At 44.9% G+C, this 23,825-nt stretch overlaps 1 protein-coding gene across 5 annotated transcripts in view; it reads left to right on the top strand.

Annotated features, from left to right (window-relative positions):
• LSAMP (limbic system associated membrane protein) overlaps nucleotides 1-23,825 on the top strand; it is a 1,203,385-nt gene that overhangs the window by 919,049 nt on the left and 260,511 nt on the right. The gene's annotated exons all lie outside the window — the stretch shown is intronic.

The raw sequence follows: 23,825 nt of genomic DNA on the forward strand, positions 1-23,825 counted from the left end.
ATTATTAGCATTAGTAACAATAATGGTTTAGAACAGGATGTCAAAAAGAAAAGTGCCTTAGATTGAAACTGCTGGGGGAATTTAGGGAGATAGAATGTCATTAGATCTCCAGATTAGTGCTTAGATATTTTGACAGGGGCATTGTACGATTAGATTATATCAAACAGGATTTTGTCCAGGACATAAGTTAACATAACTATAAAGGGATTTGTGCGAGCTCACAGGGTCAGAGCATTGGCTTTGTCTCATCCTTGGTTTTATGTTGATATCTCTAGAAGCACAAACATGCTTTTAGCACCATAGTGAGGAACTGGTGCTGCCTGGTCTCAAATGGAAGAGTGTCACCTATTGAATCACCTGTGCCACTTGTGATTGGAGATGTCCTACACCAAATCAGCACTGCTTAATTAGCATGTGAGACCTGACAAGATCACAACTCAAGGTGTCATTTTATTTAGAGTAGTTAGCTAGCCCCAGTGACCAAAATGTACAGATATGGCATTAAAAACTGCTTTGGTGGTACCCCTTTCACCAAAAAAAAAGTCTGTTCTCACCCAGAAAGGTCATGAGGGAAAGCAGAGGATTGTTAAAGCAAGATACAAGTCTACAGAAATAACAAGTCAGATTTCTGTGACTCTGGAATCATGTTATTATGTTAGTGCCATATTGGGTGGCTAAATTACTGCTCAGAAAAGACAGTGCTCTTCTAGGAACAGCACACACATTTATCTGTTCATTTCCCCGTGGAACAAGCCCCTGAATCTAGAGTTACAGAAGTGGGCTGATACTTGATCATCATAAAGTTCGTATCCTCTATGTCTTTCTTTCCAGAGATCCAGGAACCACTGAATTGCTGACATGCTGGATTGGTTGCTTTTAGACCCTGCAGCTGAGAGTTTGGGTTTGGGAAAGGAATGAGGGAGAGTGGACTGACATCCCGGAACTTCAGCCATATTAAAATGTGCTGACACTGACCACTCCATCAGGGGGCTTTTAACATTTAGAAAATGACTGGCTCTCTGTGTCCAATTTTGGGGGCTATTAAGACTGTTTTGCATTATTCTGGTGGCACAAGGAAGCCTTAAAGCTATTGTAACTGGTTAGTGTAGGATTTCCCCTGGAGGCAAAGAACAGTTGTATTGCCTCCAGATCACAGTACAGGGAGCAAGGCTGTGGGAAAAGGGGCATGACTGAGGGGCATTTCTGAACCCCAGTGAATGGCCCCTGGAGGCCATGGGCGGCCATGGTACATCAGATGAGACTTCAGGCAACTGTTCAAAATCTGGGACTGTGTGTCTGCGTCCTCTAGCCACCTAAACCATCAGTCTGTTTACATACTGATCTATCCATCCGTTCATATATATATACTCTCTTGATCTCTCTACCTCTGCCCTGCCATATGCAGTGCTTTGGATGTGTCGTCTCCCCTCCTGTTTTCTGCCCGGAGGCGGTTGTGAAGCTCAGAGAGTGATGTTGGGTAGGGCTTTTTATCACACATGGCACAGAGCAATACGAGGATGGCAGCCCTACAGGAGCAGATGGCAATTGTATGCTTGGCACACTTTCCGCAGACAAACCAGGATTCTGCAAACTGGCATTCGATTGACTCAGTCACGTCAGCACATACCGGTGCTGAAAAATCTGTGTGTCCCATGCAGTTTGGAGAAGTGAGAGGGTTATACAGAGGCATGGAGTGAGCCAGTGATAAAGACACACAGGGTGTGACAGTCCTGGGTGTTCTGGGTCCAGCTCAGCTCTCCAGATGAAGGGAAAGGGCACTAGAAGGGAAGAGTCGTAGCGAGCAGGGAATCTGCCTGCCCCGTCATATACAGAACTGCTCAAGTCTCTGTCAGTGGTAGCCGCAGCTCCCAGAGTAAAGGTATTCACTTGTTTGGGAAAAGTTTCAAACGCATGTGACAACTGGGAGCTCAGAGGTTTCAGGCACAACGGTAAATTTTGGAGGTTCTGTTTCCCTTCAGGGCTTGGAGGAGCAGAAAGAGGCGGTGAGTTCCCGATCCAGCCAGTCAACACACCGTGATCAGGGGGAGGCCAATGCACGTGTTAGCTCAGGGATAGCCCCGTCAAGGGGGAAAGCCAAGGGACTGGGAGAGCAGCACTGGGAAGGGAAGGGAGAGGTGAAGACCCTGAGTCAAATGCAGAGTGTGGGGTGGGGGAGAGATGAAGCAATGAAAAAAGAGAGGGAGAATTTAGTGAAAGGAGAAAAGAGGAAGATTGATGAGATGTTGGGGGAGAGGGGATTAATTGGTCTTGTGGGAGGGAAAGAGAGATTCAAAGCTCTGGGATGAGCACCTCAGAGTCTCTTCAGACTGGGCTCTCCGCCCCCTGCAGGAGGTGCAGTTCTCTTGTCCTCAGACAGGACCTTGTTAATTTCAGCTCCTCGGCTCACTTCCTCCCGTTAACGCCTTTCTGTTAATTACCATTTTTTCAGCGCTGTTTTGACTGTTAAAAAATGCTGTTGTTTTTTTTTTTAAATAAGCTGATTAAAAGAGGCTGCTCATTAGCATAAGCTCCTGGCCGTTCAGCCCTCTTCCTAATTAAAAGCACTCATCTGTGGAGACCTCGATTCTCCCCTGTCCTCCAGGCTGGCTTTTTGGACATCTTTCCATGGCAGTTTGTTTTATTTTGCTCCTTTTTCTTTTTGTAGTTTCCTCTCCCTCAGCTTGGCGGCTGAGGATGGCAGAGGCCGTGAAAGGAGTTTGGGGGGGCAGGTTGGGGCTTACTATTTTGTAATAGGAAAACAGAATAATTTTACTGTACCTGAAAGCTTCATTTTAAGATTATCGTTGCTTGCTTTGGATTAGGAAAGTGACCCCCAGGTCCTGGGAGACATACTTCCTGGGGCTGTGATCTCATGAGCTAAATAGGGTTGGACTGCATGGGAGACCTACAATGCAAAGTCAAGGTGCTGTCAACAGTACAGCATGTTGTGCATTTCCTCCCAATCAGTAGTGCACCAGTACCCCAGGATGAGATTAGCAGCTGCTGTGCTGCAGGAGGAGGTGTCTCTGTGATGAGATATAAATGTCCTGATCACCTGTAGATGTCACAGAGCCTGACATTTTTATCTCCAATGTCCTGGCAGATTCCAAACCAATAATTCCGGTCTGTCTCCATAGTTCACCCTGTGGTTTTAATTAGATAACACTTCCTTCTTCTTCACATTTCCTTAACTGTTGCATGCTGTTTCTGGGTGGTATCTCTAAGCAGTGGCCAAGTTCAGCATCAGAGGTGGCTGCATTTCAGCGCATGGGAGGGGACTTCTCCGAGGGCACACAGGATGCCTGTGATGGAACCCAGGACTGGAAGTTGGGAGTTCTACAGACTGTTCAACACCTTTTAAGTAACCGGGGATAAAACCTTGCAGCAGGTTTCTGAATGGTGCTGAACATGGGCTATCTTGGCTACACTTGTGTCTTGACTGTGATCATTTTTGTAGGGCAGAACATCTCTTTGTTATTGACGTCACCCACTGAATGAGAGGAAATACATTATCTTTGACAGCCCCACTCCTGGCCTGGTACAGAAGGAAAAGATGACTTAAAATGATATCGCTGTGAAATCTTTTTTTAAAATATTTCCTATGTGCTGTGAACGATCTGGGATCTTAAACCATTTCCCTGTTTAGTTGCTTTCCTTAGAAGCCCTTCCAGTTCACTTATAAAATGTGGCTGTAGTCAGAGAACCTCTTCTCCCTGCTTAACGGGCTCATTCATCAGCTATAGCCACGCTCCACTCGGTGCAGCTCAAGGGGATGGGGGCAAAGATCCCTGGTGCTGGGGTTGGCCTAGGAGACCCTTTGCCCTCAGGACAACTTGGAGCAATCTCAGGGCTCCCTGGCAGGGGCCGCTGGGCCAGCAGGGAAACACTGGAGCACCCGCAGTCCCTTTCACTCACCGTGCCTCCAACGCATTCTTTCAATGCTGGGGACTGCAAAAGGAGGCCCCACAGACAAGCTGCACACTGGGGGAATGCTCTGGTGGCTGGTTCAGTTGGTTTATAGCTTCCTTGCACTGATAGAGCAGGAGCTGACATAGCCAAGGGAGAGTGAGCTGGAGCCTAATTTGATTGAGGCGTGAGCGGTAAACCTGCCATCTATAGTGAGCCGCAGACTCTTTCATATTGGGGATGATGTAAGAGGCAGAAAGAAGCAGCTGATTTTCAGATCCAGGAGAAGTTTGTGGTTCTGAAAGGATGGAAACACCAGGCCTGATTGTCCTTTCATTTACACCAGTGGAACTCCGCTGAGAGTGGTGAAGTGACTCCTGATTTACATTTGTGTCTGAAACGAAAATCGGCTCCAATATCTTTTGACTGTGCCCATTTGAACTGGAATCACTGTGGGAGAGTAGCTGCAGAACTGCACAGGGTCACTTCAGAGAGTGAGTTTGTCAAATCGGGCTGCCCTTTAACTGACTTATATCCTAATGCCCACCCGCTTGCTTCTCCTTTCTCTTTCCCTGTCTAGACGCAGTGGTGGCTGTCAATCTCCTGCCATGCCTCTGTGTCAGACTCCTCTTAGAGGTTGTGTGCTCTGCAATGGTTGTCTTCAGGTTGGACTGTGCGTGCTGGCAAGGGGGCATGAATTGCTTCTCACTTTTACCTGCGTAGATGAGGAGTAACTCCCCTAAAGCCAGCGGGGCTACACGTGTGTAAAAACCCAGATAGGAGATCAAGCCCCAGGTATGTGTTCAAATAAAGCATGGCTACAGAGTAATTAATATTTAAAAGGTCAGGAACAATGTTCTCAGCTCTGACTTTTTATTTTCTTTCTTGCAGCTCCTCTACTTATTTGACTGTGTTGTCAAAGATCTCAGGCAGACTTAGGTCTGGCATGAAATAAGTCATGTCAACAGCCTGAATAATCAAGAGGAGGTGGAAAGGTCAAGCTGGGACAGTAGCTTCTGATGAAGGGCCGCGTTCGTTCCTGGTTTAACTTTGTTGCTATTCAGTGGAGTTACACCAAGGATGTACGTGGCACGAAGCATTTGTTACACCACCTCTCTGGCCTTATCTCGACTAATCAAGCCTCACCTTCCAGAGGCAGGCAAACATTATTATCCCATTTCATAGATGGGGAAACTGAGGCTGGGGACTTCATGAGCAGGAGTAGAAATTGCACTGACCTTAGGATGATAACACTTTGCTCTGATACGTTGCTTTTCATCACTACAACTCAAAGTGCTCTGTAGAAGGAGGTCTGGTTAATTCCCTATCTTATAGGTAGGGAAACTGAGTCACATCGCGTTGCCACGGTAATGCAACACATCAGCAGCAGAGCCGCAAATGGAACCCCCAGCTCCTGACAGTTGTCCAAAGCCTTGTCCAGTGGACCACACACCCTTCCATAAGAGCCTTGTAAAGACTTGTGGGTTAGGCCCTATGGGCCTGTCTGCCTGAGCTGGAAGCAAGCCTCCCAGCCCAGGTAGACAGACTTGTGGTAGCAGGGCTCATGCTCATGTGCTAAAAATAGCTGTGTGGGCGTTGCGGCTCTGGTGGGCACTCAGACCAGCCACCCGAGCCGAAGCCCCCACCCCCCGGGTTTGAGCTCGGCTGGCTAGTGCCGGTCTCTTATCCGAGTCTCTGCTGGCACTGCAGTGTTCCCGCAGCTATTAGCAAGTTAGCTTGAGCCCATCTGCCTGTGCTGGGAGGGTTGTTTTTACCTGCCATGTGGACAGACCCTAGGAAACTCTGCATGGGCATCCAAGCTGGGAGTCTTGCCACAGGATAGGGATCAGCTGTCTGGCCCCTCTGCAGCATGATACAGTAATGTGTCAACAGGTGAACAAGGGACTTTGAAGCAGGAGGGAGGGAACCAGTTCACGGAGGTGAGAGGGTCTCATCCTTTCCCAGCAGTAGCAGCACTGTTTCACAGTTAAGTCCCCTGTCTTCTTCCTCCTTCCTTGGACAAAGTCAGCTCTGTGAGGGATGATTTGCCAGGCCATGGTGTTGATTACAACAGGAGGGAGACCTCATGCTGGGGGTTCTCAGAGTTGTTATAGAAAGGTCACCTGAACTGGCGGTGCTATTTCCTTTCTCCTCAAGCCCCCTCTCTCCCGAAACTCCATGCCAGCAAGGCCATTTCAAACACAGTTCTCTTTCCTCCTTCTCTAAGCTTTCATCCTGGGAGGAATCGGGGGATTACTAGTGCATGTGTTGCAATGAAGGAGGCAGCTGAGGAACATGACAAGTGTCAGTGCAGAAGGACTTAACCTGAGAGACATTTTCAGTCCATGCGGTGTCAGTGCAGTAGGACTTAACCGAAAATGTCTCTGTTTCACCCTGCTATCTCTCCCTGGGCTTACACCCCTACTGATCCCCACATATGTATCTGCAGGAGTCGGTCAGTGAAAGCGCTGGGAGTGTATTGTCGGAAGAAGGGAGCTAGCTGTGTTCCCAGTCCCTCCCTTGGGGAAGGCACCCATCCAGTTTCGGCAGCTCCAGGACATTTTTAAAAACCCAGGTGGGGACAAAATGAATATAGTCACCACGTGTCTCTTATGTGACTGTTTTCTCTGGGGTTGACTCAGGCACATCAGTAACCTGTGGATGGAAAAGTGCCTGACATGAACTGCTGTTCTGATGTAACGTCAGGTCTGATCCCACAAGGTGCAGTATCCCCTCAACCCATTGGCTACAGTAAGATACAAACTACCTAGCTGGGCCATTTTGCAGGTGGCAGCATAAGATTCAGAGATGAAAGGAATCAGTTAGTAAAGTCTCCCTGTGTGCTGGCTGTTGGCTGAGGGTAGGTGTGTTCCTGCAACTTTCCTTAGCTAAGTTCAGCATCCGACAAAGTGGGTTTCTGCCCATGAAAGCTTATGCCCAAATAAATTTGTTAGTCTTTAAGGTGCTACAGGACTCTCGCTGTTTTGCTAAAAACAGACTCACACGGCTACCCCTCTGGAACGCATTAGGTCAGACTGGGACTCTCCCGACCATAGGCAGAGCTTTGCTGGGTGGCCCTGCCCTGGGGTTAGCCAGCTGGCTAGTCTGAATGTATCTCATGTGGAAGTCATTCCTTGCAGACCTGACATATGCAGGATGGAATGTACAAGTCTAAGGACTCAGTGATTTCCTTGGATTTGCCAAAAGCTTGAAAGCGGGAGAGGGGGCAGTCCTGATTCTCTGGTGTGGGGTGTCCTGAAGGAGGGAAAGTTACTGAGATTCTTACAGGTTATGGAGCTTTCAAATTCCTGCCTCAGGATTACTAACACCCTTCCAAGTTCTGGTCACTCCATGGGCTCGCCAGACAGTTCCAGCTGCCTTGTGCCTATTTACAGCAACAGTACTTTCTTCTGATCCACAATGCTAAAGGGAGTGCTTAAATACCACAGAGAGAGAGCCTGCAGAAAACCCTATATTAGACAGAGATTCTCAGTTCTTAATCTCATGTTCCTGGATAGCAACTGGAGAGCAGGAAAGTTCAGACTTCCCCTTCCCCCCATCCCTCTATCAGCTAAATTGCCAAAAGTTCCTTTCATTCTCAAGAATTGTTGTAATAATAAAAAATATATGAACATGTACATAGCCCTTTAAAAGTTCAAAGCATTACATAAACTCCAATCAATCTTCACAAAACCTCTATGAGGTAGGCGTTATCCCCATTTACCAGTGAGGAAACTGAAGCCTATTTAGGTGAAGTGACTTGCCCCAGTTCATAGAGTGGGTCAGTGGCAGAGCTGAGCTGAGGTTAGAACCCCAGATGTTCTGACTCTCAGCCCTGTGCTCATTTCTCCAGAGCCTACTTCTTCTTGGCACACAGGCTGTTGTTCCTCATAGCACAGAGAGAGGCAAGAGTTGAAAGAGGGGATGGAGGGAGAGTTACAAGGCCTAACCTAACACAGAGTGGAAATCCACAGCCTTCCTGCTCACTGTACGAAATACAGAAGACATCAGAGACTTGAAGACCTATACTGATCTGTCAAAATCTAGACCCAGAGCCCTCAGACGCTAGAGAAGACTGGATGATCTGGGTCTGAATTGTATGGCTCCGGCCCAGTCCTAATCCAAAGGGGGCTTCATACTCAGATCCAACTCCTGCTGCTGCATATTGCTTTTTCAAACTCTGTTCCTTTGCATTCTGCGGGGCTGCCGACCTGTTCAGTTGCTATTTACTTTCTCCAGTCTCGTCCCTTATTCACTCTCTTACTTCCCCATCCTTCCTTGCTGACAATTACCCCTAACTCTTAGGCATCCTGCCTGCTGAGCCAGGATGCCAACTGGATGACCGCAGGGTAAGTCAAGATGGGGCACAAAGGGTTATGCTGTGAGAAGAAGAATGTAACGTGGCAGACTTACTAGGGCAAGAGATTCTGAACTTCTAATCAAAGAGCTGTGCATTTGCTAGCACCGGCCCTGCTCCAAGTAGTGCATCAAGTTTGTAAGGTCTCTGCTCTCATCTAAGGAACCAGACCTTTTCCCTGCCTGAACTAGAACAAGAAAAAACCCTGACACCAGGTCTAATTAATGAAAACCCAATTTCACAGCCCATTACTCCACACAGCAAGGTAGGAGGAAGGTGGTGTGGGGGAGGGGCTTGAACAAACATGGGCGGGTGTGTGTGTAGACCGCCTGGTCACCCATAGCCAAAAGGATGGGTAACCATGACTGACAGTGTTTCCCTGCCAGCTGACAGCTTTAGGCTCCATTAACGCAGAACTCAACAGAAGGCACAAAAAGGAGGGGGGAGAATCTTTCAAAAGCCAACAGCATCATTTTGCTTCATTAGCAGGGCTGCTGCACTTCAATCTCCCCCGCCGCCCCCTTTCCACCCTAGCCCCATTCCTTTTCCCTTGCTTTCCGTTTCATTTAACTGAAGGCAATTCATCTCGTTTTAATTAATTTTTACTTGCAGCGTTATCACCCTAAGTATAAAGGCAAAAAGTTGTTTTTTTTAATTACAAAGCTAACGGCATTAATTACCAGTACAGTAAATGCATCAACGCAGGAGAGCCAAGTGGTGTTTGGAGGCAGCGAGCAGCCACGACAGCTGCAAAGGGTTTTTATTTAACAGTTTCACCACGGAGGAGCCTCTCTTTGGAGAAGGAGCCCGAGAATTTTAAAACGAAAGGCAGCTCGAGACTTGACATCTGAAAGTGAGGCAACATGTGAAAAATGCATCACGAGCATGTCCCCGCGCAGGGTGAGAGTCTGGACAGCTGGATAATTTCCCTGGGAGGCCTTCCGAGATGTAGTATTTGTGGAGTTCTGACTACGAAACAGAGAAAAGCTTGAACAGAAGTTTGGGGAAGCCCAGATCTGAGGTCTGGGCCCATCTCCATGAGGTCGATCTGAACCGTCTTCACACCTGCTTTGAACCCCCTCAGACTCTGAGAAAGATAGGACATGGAACCAATCATCATGGCTCTGGTTTAGGAAGTACTTTGGGAAGTATAGAGAATGAACCTTAAAAGACTTAGAGATTCAACCCAAGGGTGGCTGCTTCTCCTAAATCCATTGTGGTAGAGTAGAAACAGAGCAGACTTGTGATATGATGGGTTGAAAGTTGAAAGGCACGTCTACACTACACACTCTTTTCGGAGGCATGTAGAATACATACGACGTGCCCCCCTAGCATGTGTATAAATAGCAATGTAGATGGTGAGGCACTGCTTAGGTGAGCAAAGGCACAGTTGAACCCTATAAATCTGTATCGAGATATGCACCCTATCCAGCTCTCTACTTGTCAAGTAGTGCATCCTCCATCTACACTGCTATTTTTAGTGAATTAGTGTCCCATTTCCCACTGCTGGAAGTTTTGTCCACTGCCTCCCCCACCTAGAGCCTTTCATAGACACGTAGCTACACACATCATGTGGACACAGCCTGCTTTTCACTCTGGTGTGTAGCTAGCTACACATACCCTGCACAATGCGGCAGGTGGTGTGCATGCAGTGTAGACATAGCCTATATAAATATGATGGCATGGGCTGCCGTAGGATCTTTACATGTAACATACCGCTAGATGTGCGGAAAGATACCCAAAAGCTTTGAGGGGAATGGCATTTTGATTAATCACATTCCTTCAGACGCGAGTAGAGAGCAGCTGCCTGTCTTGAAATGTTACAGCTTTGGAAATGGGTCCGTACTGCAGAGTTTGGTTTCAGATCACGGGGCTTTGGTTAGTTCCACTATGGAGATGTGGTGGAACATTGGTCCAGAAAGTCCAACGTAACAAGCAATTTGGTTTGAGTAGGAATTAGTTGCGGAGGGCCGGTTCCTGACTCGAATCTGCTGCGTGGAGACCTCAGTACATGAGGTTCTTTGGGTAAGGAGAAAAACCATACTTGTGAGTGCTGGGGAAAGCTCCTACCACCAGCAGCCACATAACTACTCATTTACATGAGCTCCCCATCCCTTCAACAGCTCCTTTTCCCTTAGAAAGAGCCCTCCTTCCAACGGGGTAAAAGAAAAAGTTTAAAATTTCTTATGCTTTAAGGAAGTTGCACCAGGAAAAGGAGATCCGGTTATGCTTACCAGTTGGGAAAGGCAGGCTCTGATGGCAAGCAATTCTATATCCTGTAGCAGAAATAGCTGTGCGTGTGTATAACCACAGGGCCCACCCATAGGGTAATAGACCTTCCAGACATGAGAGGTGCTGTCTCTTGTAAGGAATGTACAGGCTTTCTGAGAGAGCTCCGCTTGTGGTATGAATGCCATAGGGATGCTAGTTTTAGGCTTTTAGAAAGAGGTTGGCCTAGGGGTTTGAGAGTGGTTTTTTGCAAATTTTTCTCAGTGTAGCATGCAGGGCCAGCCAGAGGAAGGGCTGAAGAGCTTTGGATAAACGTATAGATGAAACAATATTTGCAATAGTGAAAAGGGCTTTAGTTTTACGAGGCAGCGGGGAGCCATTGGCAGAAGGAGGAGACTATACAGAACTGCCACAAGAAACCTGTGTGACGACTGAACTGGTTGGTGGGGATTATTTTAACTAGCTCAGCGTGCCGAGGAGCAATTGAGTCACACAGTGATACCTGCCAGCACAAGAGATGGGGCCCTGATTGCAAAATTCACATCTAGATCTGAAATTTCCATGCATGTTCCTATCTACTGTTTTGTCTTGGCCAATTTCTGACTAGACCCTTGGTTGATTACGCAGTGGAGAAACCATCCCTCAGTTTCATCAGTTTCTTGAGCTCACTCTGCAGTTTCCCAAAAGGTGGGAGGCTGCCTTTGGTCTGGAGTAACATGTAGAGTCTAGCAGTGGCAAGACAGGAAGTGTAAGTAACAGTGACCATAATAAAATCTCAGGCAGTAGTTCTGTGACATGGAACATCAAAATGGAGGAGGAGTTTTTTTTTTTAAAAAGAGGAAGTTAGTTAGAAAATAGCTGATGGGAAAACTTAGGAAATTAAAATCTATAGAATCAGCAGGGAGAGTGCTCTAAAAATATCTTACTGGAGTCACAGGAGGTAGCACCAGACCTCAGGACTGACACAAAAAAGGGGAGAAACCAGTCCCATTAAATGTCAAGGTCTGTTCAGGCCAGAGAAGAACCCTTTAAAGTTTTATATACAGTCCAAGTGATGCTAATACAATGGAACGTGAACTGCAGCAGGTGAGCCGTACCGAGACAGTTAAGAAGAAATTGGATGAACATCAGCAAAAATAACGTAGTAAATCACCAGGACAGTATCCCAGAGCAGCTCCCTCTTGACCTTTGCAAGCTCTGACTTGGCATCCTAAAAAGCAGTCGCATTCCCTTGGCATCACCAAGATGGATCCCTGGCGCCATGATACAGATTGGTGATTGGAAATGTCACTTGCTCCTATCTTGGTTCCAAACTATGGAGCATCGTCCCAAAGTGGTGGGCATCGTTTTGCCACCCATGCACCCCGGGGTCCAATCCCAGCTAATGATGGCCATCCCACTCCAGGTACAAGCTATGAGGGAAAGGATGGCCTGTGATGGATCCTGGGCTATTCAGTGCTATGAATCAGTATCCTAGGAGCCAATGACCATCCCCCTCTCTGAGCTCTGGATTTGTATATTTCAAAACAGGGACAGCATTCTAGACTGCCATGAACACCCAGCTTAGCTATAAATCAGCTCCTAAAACTCCCCCCTCTCCTCCCACCGTTTCCCAGGCTCTGGGGCCTAGAATCAGCATCTCTGTCACCTTTTCAGTTTCATTCCGCAACCTTCTCCCTCTTTATTTATTTATTTTCCCCAGAGGAGGAAAAATAAATATGCAAATGAAGGAGGAAAACTGGAAAGAAATTTAATTAAAATGTGTGTGTTTCTTTCTCTTCGAGTGCTGGAGGGTGGAATAGCAAATTGTTAAAAAGAAGAGCACTCAGAAAAAGGTTAAAGAGCTGAAAACTGATTACACTCTATTGAAAATGAAAGCAGGGTGGGGGCAGGTGAGATATAGCATATTTAGATAGGGAAAGGATTCCGGGAGACTCTTGCTGGAGACAAGGCATTTTTTCACTATGAATTGCAGCCAGGTGTGCACTGCCTAGTAGCTCTGTAAAGTGGATTCAGTGACTCTGAATCAGGAGAGTTCATAGGCTATAAGGTCAGAAGGGACCATTATGATCATCTAGTCTGACCTCCTGCACAATGCAGGCCACAGAACTTCACCCCCCTCCCCACCCACCCAACTCCTGTAATTAGACCCCCAACCTAAGACTGAATTACTGAAGTCCTCAAATAATGATTTAGAGACTTCAAGGTACAGAGAATCCACCAGCAAATGACCCATGCTGAATGCTACAGAGGAAGGGGAAAAAACCCAGGGCCTATGCCAATCTGCCCTGAGGGGAAATTCCTTCTTGACCCCAAAATATGGTGATCAGCTAAACCCTGAGCATGTGGGCAAGACTCACCAGCCAGACACCCAGAAAGAATTCTCTGTAGTAACTCAGACACCCCCCCCCCCCCCCCAACATCCCTTCACAGGCCATTGGGCATATTTACCACCAGTAATCAAAGATGAGGCAATTGCCAAATTAGGCTGTCCCATCATACCATCCCCTACATAAACCAACTAAGCTCATTCTTGAAGCCGCTAGGTTTCTTGCCCCGACTATGCCCCTTGGAAGGCTGTTTCAAAACTTCACTCCTCTAATGGTTAGAAACCTTTGTCTAATTTCAAGTCTAAACTTCCCAATGACCAGTTTATATCCATTTGTTCTTGTGTCCACATTGGTGCTGAACTTAAATAACTCCTCTCCCTCCCTGGTATTTATCCCTCTCATGTATTTATAGAGAGCAATCATATCTCCCCTCAACCTTCTTTTGGTTAGGCTACACAAGCCAAACTCTTTGAGTCTCCTCTAATAAGGCAGGTTTTCCATTCCACGGATCATCCTAGTTGCCCTTCTCTGCACCCGTTCCAGTTTGAATTCATCTTTCTTAAACATGGGAGACCATGGGAGAACTGCACACAGTGCTCTAGATGAGGTTTGACCAATGCCTTGTATAACAATACTAACACCTCCCTATCTCTACTGGAAATACCTCGCCTGATGCATCCTAGAACCGCATTAGCTTTTTTCACAGCCACATCAAATTGGCTCGTAGTCATCCTGTGATCAACCAATATGCCCAAGTCCTTCTCTTCCTCTGTCACTTCCAACTGATGCATCCCCAGTTTCTAGCAAAAGTTCTTGTTATTAGTCCCTAAATGCATGACCTTGCACTTTCCACTTTAAATTTCATCCTATTTCTATTACTCCAATTTACAAAGTCATCCAGATCTTCTTGTCTGACATCCCGGATTTTCTCTGTATTAGCAATACCTCCCAACTTTGTGTCATCCGCAAACTTTATTAGCATACCCCACTTTTTGTGCCAACGTCAGTAATAAAAAGGTTTAATAGGATTGGTCCTATGACCGATCCCTGAGGAACTCCACTAGTAACCTCCCTCCAGCCTGACAGTTCACCATTCAGTGTGATCCATTGTAGCCAGTTCCTTATCCACCTTCCAATATTCATATTAATCCCCACCTTTTCCAATTTAACTAATAATTCCCCACGTGAAGCGTATCAAATGCCTTACTGAAATATAAGTAAGTTACATCCACTGCATTCCCTTTGTCTAAAAATTCTGTTATCTTCTCAAAAAGATCAGGTTGGTCTGGCACACACTACCTTTTGTAAAACCATGTTGTATTTTGTCCCAATTACCGTTAACCTCAATGTCCTTAACTGCTTTATCTTTCAAAAACATTTCCAAAACCTTGCATACTACTGAGATCAAACTAACAGGCCTGTAATTACCCGGATACACGTTTTTTCCCTTTTTCTTAAAAATAGGAAATATATCATCAATTCTTCATTCATACGGTACAACCCCCGAGTTTATAGATTCATTAAAAATCCTTGCTAATTAATGGGCTTGCAATTCCACATGCTAGTTCCTTTAATATTCTTGAATGGAGATTATCCAGGCCCCCCAGTTTAATCCCATTAAGCAGTTCAAGTTTGGCTTCTACCTCAGATGTGGTAATTTCTACCTCCATATCCTCAATCCCATGATCCCCCCTGCCACTATCTAAGCTCTTCATTAGCCTCATTAAAAACTCAGGCAAAATATTTGTTTAGATATTCGGCCATGCCTAGATTATCCTTAACCTCCACCCCATCCTCAGTTCTTAGCTATCCCACTTCTTCTTTCTTTGTTTTCTTCCTGTTTATATGGCTGTAGAATCTTTTACTATTGGTTTTAATTCCCTTTGCAAGGTCCAACTCTACTTGGTTTTTGGCATTTCTCACTTTATGTCTACATGTTCTGACCTCCAAGAGGTAGTTTTACCATCTTCCACTCCTTGTAGGCGTTCTGCTTTCTCTTAATCACCTATCTGAGATGCTTACTCATCCATCTTGGTCTACAACTCTTGCCTATGAATTTTTTCCCCTTCCGTGGGATGCAGGCTTCAGATAGTTCCTGTAACTTTGACCTGAAGTAATTCCAAGCCTCCTCCATCTTTAGATCCGTGAGTTCTTCAGTCAAGTCCACTTCCCTAACTAATTACCTTAGTTTTTTTAAAGTTAGCCCTTTTGAAATAGAAGACCCTAGTCACAGATCTATTTTTGTTTATCCTTCCATTTAATTTGAACAGAATTAGCTCATGGTCGCTCGAACCAAGGTTGTCCCCTACAACCAGTTCTTCTATGAGGTCCTCACTACTTACCAATACCAAATCTAAAATGGCATCCCTCTTGTTGGTTCAGTAACTATTTGGTGAAGGAATCCATCAGCTATCACATACAGGAAAATCTGGGACCTATTATTATTACTAGCACTAGTCTTCCAGTCAATATCTGGGAAATTAGTCTCCCATAATCACACAGTTCCCAGTAGTATTTACTTCATTAAAAACATTGAGGTCTCTATCCATATCCAAGTCAGATCCTGGTGGTCTGTAGCACACCCTAAGCACTATCCCAGGGTTTTCTTCCCCAGTGTGATTTTTGCCCAGACAGACTCTGTCGTCTCCATTGCATTACTTCTAATTTCTTTATAGTCTACTTCATCATTGATATACAATGCTACTCCACCACCTTTACTTTTATTTGTCTTTCCTAAACAGCATATACCCAACAATACCTGTACTCCAGTCATGACTACTGTTCCACCATGATAATCCCTATAATATCTGGTTTCACTTCCTGCACCAGTAGCTCTAGTTCCTCCAATTTTTACTCAGGCACCTCACATTGGAGTACAAACATCTTAATTTTTGCTATTTGGCTTTGCTGACATTTCTTACACAATTCAACACAGTCATTCTACCACCAGTATTGTCCATTAGACTGATATCTATACCACCCTTCCTCTTAATGTCCATTCTCCAACCCACTGCTATATCCTTTCTTATTTCATTTTCCTCTCTCACTGTTAAAATCAGATGTGGAGATTACCTGGGCATTACCCAACCATCTCCCCCAAACTCCTAGTTGAAAGCTTTCTTAATCAGTTGTGCCAGCCTCCATCCTAGAACTCTATTTCCCTCCCTATTCAGGTAAAGTCCATCCCAAGAGAACAGTCCATGAATGCCTCCCAATGGCCGTACATCCCAAAGCCCTCCTTATAGCAGCACTGCCTGAGCCATCTGTTGATCATCATAATCTTGTCACACCTTTGTTGTCCTCCCCTAGTACAGCAGAATCCCACTGAAGATCACCTGAGCCTCAATTTCCTTAAGAGTCTTCCCCAGCCGGGCATGGTCTGCCTTGATTCATTCCAGTGAGAATCTAGCCGTATCATTTGTTCCCACAGGAAGGACAATCAGTGGATTCTTTCCCAATCTTGCTAGGATCCTCTTCAGCCTCAGGTCCACATCTAGTATCCTAGCACCAGGCAGACCCTTCTGTTCTCCGGATCAACTCTGGTTACAAGCCTGTTTGCTGTTCTCAGGAGGGAGTCCCTAATCACATAGACCTGTCTTTTCCTGATGATAGTGCAATTCTACAGCCTATCCCCTGTTCTTTCTGGCTGCAAGTCCTCTTGTCTCTGTTCTCCCTTGAAATCTTCTGCAACCCGTCCTGGATCCTCCTGGAGCTCTTATTTGGTGGTATCTCCAGTGGTTCATCCACTCTTTGTATAGGACTAGCTGCTCTTCTCTTCTTCCTTGCCCTCCCACCTTCAGTTACTGCTTGTTGTGCCCCTTCTTCATTTTCCAACTCTGCATTTTCCAACTTCTTGAGCTCTATTTCTCCTTCACTAGCCCATCTTTTCCTCTGCCTAGTTCTTGTAGTCATATGCTTCCACTGGCCACCTTCCTCACCCAGCAGTCTCCCCTCAGAGTTCTTTGGTCCTGCTTGCATCTACAAGTCTGGGCTTTTCCCTTCAGCCTCCTCATGCCTTTGCTCCAACATCTGCTCGAATCCTTTTCTAAACTCAACCAGAGTTTCCACCTACATCTTCAACCCTCGGATCTTCTCTTCCATCATCTGTATTAGGCAGCACTTCATACAAAAAAAGCTCTTTTGAGGTACACCTTGCAGGATCGTGTACATCCCACAGCTCCCACATCCAGTCATCTTCATAGTCTCTTCCACTGCTTGAGTCACTGCAACTGATACCTGTGTATTTGGCATAGCTTTCTCCCTATGTCCTGTCAGTGAGAGAAAAACAAAACAAAACAAAAAAACACCGCACCCAAACAAGCACCACAACAATACCAGAACATCACACACAGTCCCTCCCCAAACTCCCCCAACAGTACTCCCACTCAAACTCCCCTGTTCACATCTTTGTTTGCTGACTCCTGGGCCGCTGCAGCTGTGCTGCTGCCTGATTGATTGGCTGCTTTTATAGGCCCCCTCATTAGGGAAGCCCCACCCCCTAATTAGGCTCAGATGCTCTCTTTGCCCTGCTCAGTACCAGTCCCTGTAAACTGAGGAGAGAGAAAAAAAAACAAACACAAAAAACAGGGAATTGGTTTGATATCAGATAACTGTCTGGCAACCAAGGGAAAAGAATGGGTCAAAAGGGATTCGAACTTGGGACTGGCCCCTCCTCCCAAATCTCTAATTGATGTTAGTAGATCATTTAGAAGGCTGTATTTATACTCTGTGTATGTGAGATAGAGAAAGACAAATAGACAATAGATGGGATCATGTACGAGTTATGCAGGAGATACAATATTCACATCTGAACTTGCCCAAAGTTTGGGGTGCAGTTGGGTTGTTGGGATCTGGGGTTTTGCTTCAGCTCAATGAATGTGCGAAGGCCAGAGCAAAGTCTGGATCTGGATCTGAACTTGCCCAATTTACAGGAGTATTTAGATCCAGGAACTGGGCAAGGGTGCCCATTGCTGATCAAATCTCTCAAGTTCATGGGAGGATAGTGGTTTGTTAGAAATGGAGAAGGTCTATTAGACCATTGTGTCCAACTCCATCAAGGGTGAGCTATAGCTTGCCCCAGAGAGAGACTGTATCTGTATTAAACTGATACTGCAGTGGATTTTAGCTGAAATATGCTTACGTTAATATATCACGAAACAAACATCCACCCCCCGGGAAGATGGCTGGCTTCATCATGGGTTTTCTCCAGTCTCCCCTCAATCCAGTGTTTGAATTATGCCGAGACTCCCCGTTGGTAGTTCATGGCAGAGTCCCTGCAAGACCAGTCTCTGAATGTGTCCTGCTCACTACACCTACACCTCTTTACTGCTCACTGAGTGCAGGAGAACTCCATAGACTCTTTCCTGCTTTGGTCTCACGATCTCTCTCTAGTTCCTTTCAAACCAGCCAGTGCATATCAGGGGCCTGACCCAATGAAGTCACAGGTCAGGCTTCTGTTGACTGAAACAGGCTGTACCTACAAAGTGTCTCATCTAATTTAGGAGTGGCCCTGTCCTTTCTCAGTTGCGGCCATTCCTGTCAGCTCCAGGAACCCAGGACCTTCTTCCCCAAGCTGAAACTAAGCCCAAAAGCCAAGTCATTACTGTCTGTCTTATTCTGAAATGTGAATAGCTTCTCTGCCCCAAATAGCTGAAGGCTGCTGTTCTTGTGATTGTGTTTGGAGAAGCATCCAACCTGAACAACCAATCTCTCTGCATTTCCCATCCTAACTAGTCTGCAGGATTTCTGACTCCTCTAGGAGTTTCCTCCGCAATGGGCTCAGAGCCAGAGGCAGTGCTTGTTCCTTCTCAGTAATGCTGGAGAGGCACTGTATATTTTACAATGAACTTGCAGTTTCTTTCTCCCTAGTCCCCACTTCTGCCCAAGCCTTTCTTAGGGACCAATTTTACCTTCTGTTTCCTGTGACTATAAGAGAAAAATCCCTGTGCTGTGATTTAAAATAATCTCTGGCATTTGACATTTCCACTTTTCTGCTCTTTTCATTATCCTTCTGATTTGCTTCTACTCAGACTCATGTATCTTCCGATCCTCCTCCTCCGGGGCTCTGTGTGTGTTCTTAAAAGCCTTCTGCTTACACTTCTCTATATATCTTGACTTATCCACACTGGTTTCTGTTTCCCACCCAATGGCAAGATAAACTCCATTTGCGGCTCCACCATAAACACTCCCCATTTTGCAGAGGTGGATTCCCTGCAACCAAAACTCCTTAAGACGTTTTGCTTTCTGACCCTCTTCCAACAAAGCTACCTTGTGTTACTTTTCCTAATACTTACACTGTTGTGTTTTTTCAGTCCAGTGATATTGTCATCACTAAATCCTATCATAGATGCCTCCCTAACTTTGAACCCTATTTATCAGTCAGGATACATGGCTCATTTTTTCCCAAGTGTACTAGACCAAAAATAGCCTCTGGCTGCATTACAGTTCTTCAACAAACTATGTCAAGAAGTAAAATCTTGTCTCCAGGAACACATTCCTTTCTTGGATTGATTCTGCTTTGTTATAGTCCCAGTCAGTATCTGATTCACTTATAGATAGCCCACGCTGCCAGTTTAGATCAGAATTTCAGGGACATTTGTATCTAATGCCTTGTCTAAACACAGGGTTTTATTATTTATTTTTTTTTTTTTACAGCTACAACTATATAAATGCACAGGGATAAGCTGTAAGCACCTTTATACTGGTATAACTATGTCCACTTTGGGGGGTTATATCACTTCATGTATAGTGGTTTCTAAACCAATACAGTTATAGTGGTACAAAAATTGTGTGTTGACCAGCCCCAAGGTTTTTAGTATTTCTATCTTTTCTCCTACGCCTACACCGTGAGCCAAGATCAAAATTCTGTTGTTTGTGCAGATCTCTGCAGAGCTATCACTTCCCCATTTCCTTCTCCTCAGATTGATGTTATTTTTGGAATCTGTCTTGTTTTTAATTATATTCAGCTTAAAGCTGTGCCAACTGGTTTGGAAAGAAAAACGATGACACAAGGCAAAGAGTTTGGATCAACATTTGAATGAGACCTTCCCCAGTGTTCAGGAGCATTTTGATTCCAGTTTTCGATTCAGGGCCATTATAGATAAAATAAGAAGTGACCTGAACCTTTGCTCAAAATTCAGACTTCTTTTTGATCTTCAAAAAGCTTTTGTTAACTTTCTAAAAAGTCCTGTGCCTTTTGACATCAGATGGAGTTTGGGTTTGGTTCAGCGAAGACCCCAGAAATGTGTGTGATTCTCCAAAACTCATATGGACCTTTTAGGCCTGGAATTTTTGTGAAAACAAGCTATTCTCTCAAGATATTCCCTCTGCCTGCTTCCAGTCAGAATGCAAGTGCTCAGAGATGGAAGCACCTCACTGTGCTGGGTAGCCCAGGTGTGTAATTGGTAGTGGAAATTAAAAGCTAACCAAACATTTTTAAAGATCAGGAACGGTTGGTGGTTTAGAAATCTAGCAGGGGAAGAATCAGGTCACTTGTTTTATCTGCTTTGTCCATCGTTAGCTTTTAAAATGCTGTATGGTTGTGTTTTGGCATTTGGTAAAAGCTGAATTTCTGTGCCCTGGATATAGCAGTGTACTGTGCACAGGTAGTATTTTTATGTTTCATAAGAAAAGACAGAGTTTGACGTTTGTTTAGTGTTTCACTCTCCAAACACAGATACAACCAGATTCCTGTTAAAGATTCTGGACAAAGTAGCCCAACTGGTAATTTCTTGTACTAAGAAATTCTATAATTAGAAACACAACCAGAGGGCACTCAAAATGCCATTTGCCCAGACCACAGACGTTACAGAGATGGTACAATCCCACAGAGATGAAAAACCGAGAGGTAGGAAATGGGAGGGGAGGAATGCAGAGCAGATGAGACAGCAGAGTCACTGATCTGGGGATTGCTCCACCGCTTTGCTTTCCCAACTGCGAAAGGCTGGCAGTGTGCATACGTGGCTTGTTAATCTTCTTTTGCATCCCTGTTTTGCAGCTGTCAGAGTGCCATATTATGCAAATTGGAATTAAGCAATTAAGGTGATAATGTTTCCCTTGAAGAGCTTGACAAGGCAGAGGGAACATGGGCTGCTTCTCGGACAAGATTTTAGTTGCATATTCACCTAAAAACAAAAGCGAGAGAGAGAGAATGAGAGAGGGGGACGGACACACACGCGCGCAAGCACTGGAGTCGTGACCAGCCACACTATGCTGTTGATCCGTACTTCCCTTTTATCCTGTTCCATAGTAAAAGCCCTAATGGCCATTCAACAGAATGGATGTCCAGTAACTTTAGAACCAAGGAAAGTCAATGCTTCCTTACTCAGTATACATCAGCCTGTGACATTCCCAGTTACAAGAGGTCAGAGTCCAATGCTGTGTCTGGGTTTTAAACATGCCAGGATAGTGTAGTGATCATTAATTAAATGTTCTGTAAGATAAGAATGACAAAGCTTCAAAACTACAGCTGATCGCTGAAGGACTCGGAAATTAATGGTCTTCCATGTACAGCATTGCTTATATGGGGATATCCACTGTGTGGAGTTAATGCCTAACCTATTGGCCACTGCTGGAGGCGGAGTGCTAGAGTAGGTGACCCATTGATCTGATACAGCGTTGTAAATTCTATTCTGGAGAAGCTGGATCTGAAAGTCTAGAATGGGCAGGAGCAAGCTGTTTATAAAGGAATTTGCTTCTGTTTCTTTCTCTTTTTGAAGAGAAATAAGAAAACAGTCCAGAAAGACCTTGGTACATTTCCTCAATGAATAGCAGCACAGAGCAGGTGCCAGGAAGTTTTAATGGGAATTTGGTAAACATGAGGTTGGCAGGAGCCATTTAAGGGACTTCAGAAATACTGGAAAGTGGGAATAGGGATTGAGCCTTGGAAACAAGTGATGGATAGCGTAGCTCTTCAGGGCAAGAACCTTATCTTCATATTTTTCTGTAAAGGAGCTTGGCACCCTGTTGGTGTTATATAAATAATAGTAACAATAAAAGGTTTGAAGAGAAGCTGAATCTTAGACATGGAAGGACCAATTTTTCTCTTCTAACAGCTGTCTCTTTTTCCGAGCCATTACACAGGCATGCACTAGAGTTGGTTGGATCATATTAGTTGAATCGTTCATTTGAGAAATTGCACAATATTTTTCAAATATCATATTTATGGAAGGATCCTTTTCCTCATTCATTCAGCTCTCGAACTTCTGCTCAGGTGCAAAATCAGTGCTTGATGATACGAGTTTCTGAAAGCTACCTGAAAGGGACTGGGCACCCTCAACTAACACTGAAGTTAAGAGGAGTCAAAGGCACTAAGCAACTCATATGATCACCCGCCTAAAAAGCCTAGCCAGTCTTCTATGAGTCTGCTTGGACCTACGGCCAAGTCCTAGATAATCCTGTGGTCATGATATCAGAGCATTTTGCCATGACAATGATTTTGATGTCATAATCAAAGATGGGTCTTGAACCAAAACTCCAGATCCTATCTTTCCTATGCCAACATCCTAAATTTTAAAGGGATTTGGAAATCTGACAAGAGACCACCCTGGCTAAACTAGGAGATTTTAGCTGACTGAGAAGATATTTGAGCCATTAGCGATTATTCTCGAAAAGTCATGGAAGATGGGAGATATTCCGGAGGACTGGAAAATCTAGTGCCAATTTATAAAAAGGGGAATAAGGACAACCTGGGGAATTACAGATCAGTCAGTTTAACTTCAGTACCCGGAAAGATAATGGAACAAATAATTAAGCAATCAATTTGCAAACACCTAGAAGATAAAAAGGTGATAAGTAACAATCAACATGGATTTATCCTGTCAAACCAACCCAATAGCTTTCTTTGACAGGATAACAAGCCTTGTGGATTGAGGGAAAGTGACAGATGTGGTATAACTTGGCTTTAGTAACGCTCTTGATACTGCCTTGCATGACCTTCTCATAAACAAACTAGGGAATTACTACCTATATGGAACTACTATAAGGTGGGTGCATAACTGGTTGAAAACCATTCCAAAGAGTAGCTATCAGTGGTTCAAAGTCAAACTGGAAGGGCTTGATATGTCAAGTGGGATCCCGCAGGGATCAGTCCTGGGTCCAGTTCTGTTCAATATCTTCAAAAACGATTTAGATAATGGCATAGAGAATATACTTATAAACTTTGCGGACAGTACCCAGCTGGAAGGGGTTGTAAGTGATTTGGAGAATAGGATTGAAATTCAAAATGATCTGGACAAACTGGAGAAATGGTCTGAAATAAATAGGATGAAATTCAATCAGAATAAATGCAAAGCACTCCACTTGGGAAGGATCAATCATTTGCACAGATACAAAATGGGAAATGACTGGCTAGGAAAGAGTACTGCGGAAAGGAATCTGGGGATCATAGTGGATCACAAACTAAATATGAGTCAACAGTGTCACACTCTCCCTCCCCCCTACCCCCTCCCCCAAAAAGCAAACTTCATTCTGGGATGTATTAGCAGGAGTGCTGGAAGCAACACATCAGAAGTAATTCTTCCATTCTACTCTGTGCTGATAAGGCCTCAGCTGGAGTATTGTGTCCCATTCTGGGTGCGCTACATTTCAGGAAAGATGTGGACAAATTGGAGAAAGTCCAGAGAAGAGCAACAGAAATGATTAAAGGTCTAGAAAACATGACCTATGAGGGAAGATTAAAAAAAACTGGGTTTGTTTAGTCTGGAGAAGAGAAGACTGAGGGGGCACATGACAAGAGTTTTCAAGTACATAAAAGGTTGTTACAAGGAGAAGGTTGAAAAATTGTTCTTGTTAACCTCTGAGGGTAGAACAAGAAGCAATGGGCTTAAATTGCAGCAAGGGTGGTTTAGGTTGGACTTTAGGAAAAATCTCTTATCTGTTAGGGTAGTTAAGCACTGGAATAAATTGCCTAGGGAAGTTGTGGAACCTCCATCACTGGAGGTTTTTAAGAGCGGGTTAGACAAACACCTGTCAGGGATGGTCTAGATAATACTTAGTCCTGCCTT

This window comes from Emydura macquarii, unplaced genomic scaffold (assembly GCF_026122565.2).
Source record: "Emydura macquarii macquarii isolate MOO-44397 ecotype Brisbane River unplaced genomic scaffold, CSIRO-AGI_Emac_v2 contig_1119, whole genome shotgun sequence".
Classification (NCBI taxonomy): Eukaryota; Metazoa; Chordata; order Testudines; family Chelidae; genus Emydura; species Emydura macquarii.